Source organism: Chinchilla lanigera, unplaced genomic scaffold, assembly GCF_000276665.1.
Source record: "Chinchilla lanigera isolate Chin_1 unplaced genomic scaffold, ChiLan1.0 scaffold00085, whole genome shotgun sequence".
NCBI lineage: Eukaryota > Metazoa > Chordata > Mammalia > Rodentia > Chinchillidae > Chinchilla > Chinchilla lanigera.
The window spans coordinates 2154110-2156910 of record NW_004955486.1 but is presented as its reverse complement, the minus strand read 5'-3'; the positions used below and the strand labels follow the sequence as shown (position 1 = coordinate 2156910).

The 2801-nt window shown below is 60.9% G+C and overlaps 1 pseudogene; it reads right to left on the bottom strand.

The window, feature by feature from the left end:
- Positions 1–439: 439 nt before the first annotated feature.
- The window catches only part of LOC102019069, a 2759-nt pseudogene continuing 397 nt past the window's right edge, over positions 440–2801 (bottom strand).

The following is a 2801-nucleotide window of genomic DNA, read 5'->3' as shown; positions in this document are numbered from 1 at the left end:
AGGCCTTTCTCAGCTATCAACCCAAGCATGGGGCCAGGTGGCAGGTGCTGTGTGGGAGGAAGAAGTGGCACTTATGTGCTGGTCAGTTGGTGCGCATCAGTTCATTCATCGAGCACCTACTATGTGCCAGGCACAGGCTAGGTGCTCTGAATGCAAGACCCTCCCCGGGCTTAGAGTAGTCGGGTGGTGGGGGTGGGGCGCAACAAATAAGTAAATAAACCCATAGGGCCACGTCCAGATACTGAGAAGCGCAAGTGCTACGAAGAAGTACAACAGCGTAACTAGTCTTGGGGTTTCTTAAAAGACAAACATACACCTGCCATATGATCAGCTCTTCCACTCCTAGATGGATACCCAAGTAGCTGTTCAATATCTATTTGCTCAATAAACCTATACTCTTTTTGTCCCAGAACCACATCCCCAAGCAGCCGAGCCTAAGAAACTGGTGACATTTTTATTAAATCCACAGAAGTAAAAACCATTTCGTGAGGGACCGGGGGGTGGGGCCACCGGGGAGTGGAAGTCAGGCTACCAGGGGTTTAGGGATACGGAGAGAGGATACAGCGCAGAGCCAGGCCAGGGTGGTCATAAGCGCCCCGGCCTCAGGGACCATCACCAGCACCACCAGGCAGCTCCTGGGAACTTGGACCGGCGCTGGGCAGACTCAGCGGCGGGGGCTCCACCAGCACAGCGGAGAACTTGGTGTCCCCGAAGGCCTCATTCATGCGGGACTCGAAGAAGCGCTGCAGGCCGATGATGGACTGCACGTCCGCCTTGTCCTCGGTCAGTTTGTTAAACTGCTTGAACATGCGGCCTACATCCTCAGCGAACTCCTGCGGGGAGCTGTACGGGGGTGACAGCTTCTCCTGGAGGCGGGCGCGGATCAGGGTCAGGTCCAGGGTGCCCCCTGGCTGCTCCATGGAGAAGGGAGAGTCGGTAGCCAGCTGGTGCAGGGGGCGGCAGGGCTCGTGGCAGAAGAGGGCCAGCAGGACTCGTTCACATTTCTGCTGGTTGACTGGCGAGAGCTTGGCCACCATGCTGGCGCTGTCTGCGCCATCCATGCCAAGGGTGCCATCTTCCTCCTTCAGGTCAGGAGGCACTTGGCAGAGTGAGCAGCTCCACTCCTCCCCTGGCACATCCTGCAGGGCAGGCAGGTGGCAGTCCAGGTGGAAGCAAAACTCACACTGGTTGCACATGACCAGGTCGCCTGGCTTTTGGCAGACACGGCAGATGGTGGCACTGTCATCCAAGGTGCCTGGGTCACCAACTGCTGCGGAGGTACCCTCAGGAGCCACCACCTCCAGGCCTGAGCTAGTGCTGCCACTAGGTGAGGCCAGGCGGGGGCCCTCAGCGGCAGGGCCCTCGGCCACAGCCAGGAGCACAGGCTTGGTCTCAGGGCCCTCCACAGCGGCAGCAGGAGGGGCTCCAATGGCAGCCTCTGTCTCCTCCTCCTTCACCACGGCCATGCTGGGGAGAGGTGGGGCGCCAGGTGCTCCCGGGGGTGCAGTCCCAGGTTGACCAGCAGCTGCGGCGGCAGCACCACGCTCAATAACAATGAGGTTGTAGTCCTCGGTGGTGCTGCCCGGAAAGACCTTGAAGACTGGCGGCTGGCTGTCGGCTGTAAGGTCCAGGTCCAGGCGTTCGAGACTCACCCGTGGCACCTTGCGCATGCGGCCACTCACCTCGCCCTCGCCGGAGCAGGAACGCTTCATGCCCGACACATGGGGCTCTGCACTGGAGTAGAGGTCATCTGATTCGAAGCCATAGCCCTCCTGTACCTCCATGGGCTGGCTACTGCTAGAACTCTGCTTGCTCAGGGGTCCCAGAGCTCTTGGAGGAGCCATGGGTGCAGGGCCTGTGGAGTTGGTCCCAGGGCGCTCAGCCACAATCTTGCCAAAGGCCTCGGCACTCTTGGTCCAGGCGCTGAGGTCCCACTGGAACTTCATCTCCCCGTGCGGTTCCACGGGCTCCACAATCATCTTGAGCGCTCGCTGCAGCTGGAAGTAGATGAGCTTCTTCGACAGCAGCAGGGCTGTGTTGTTGTCACTCTCCAGAGCCCAGGAGGCAAAGCGCAAGATGTGCTCCTGATGCTTCTGGATCTTGGTCATGGACCAGTGCTGCCGTTCCAGGCGCTCCTGCTGGCCCTCGGTCAACTTCTGGGCATCGCTGACCAGCACGCGGCCCCGCTTGTTCAGCTCCTTCATGATCTGCAAGATGGCCATCTTGACATCCACCTGCACTCGTTTCTGCACATCGGACACCTGGCGGATGGAGCTTCGAACCTCCTTGGTGCTCTTCTGCAGCGTGGCGTGTTTGTCCCCAAGGCGTTTCACCAGCGCGGCCAGGAGCTTGCGCTGGTTCCTCACTGCATCTTCCAGGAACTGGTACTGGTGGTCCTTGTGGGCGCTGAGCTGGCAGTCCCGACAGGTGAGGGTGTCGCAGCTCTCGCAGAACAGCACGAGAGGCTCCCGCTTGTGCACGTTGCAGTAGACCGTGCGTTCCCCATCCCGGGACTTGGCCGGCCCAGTGGGGCGCACGGTGTGGTCCTTGGTGTACTTCACCCGCTGGTGCGCTTCCACGCAGGTCTCGCACAGCGGCTCGGAACACTCCACGCAATAGCTGGTGGCTGGGGCGTTGTCTTCGCAACTAGTGCAGCACTGGTTCGCCTCCTGGGCGTCCGAGGCAGCCTTGCTGCCGCTGTCGCGGACGAAGTAGTTCTCCACGACGTCTTTGAAGCAGCACTGCTGCTTGCACACGGGGCAGTCCACCACCGCGCCGTCGCCGGCCGCGCCGCCGTCCCC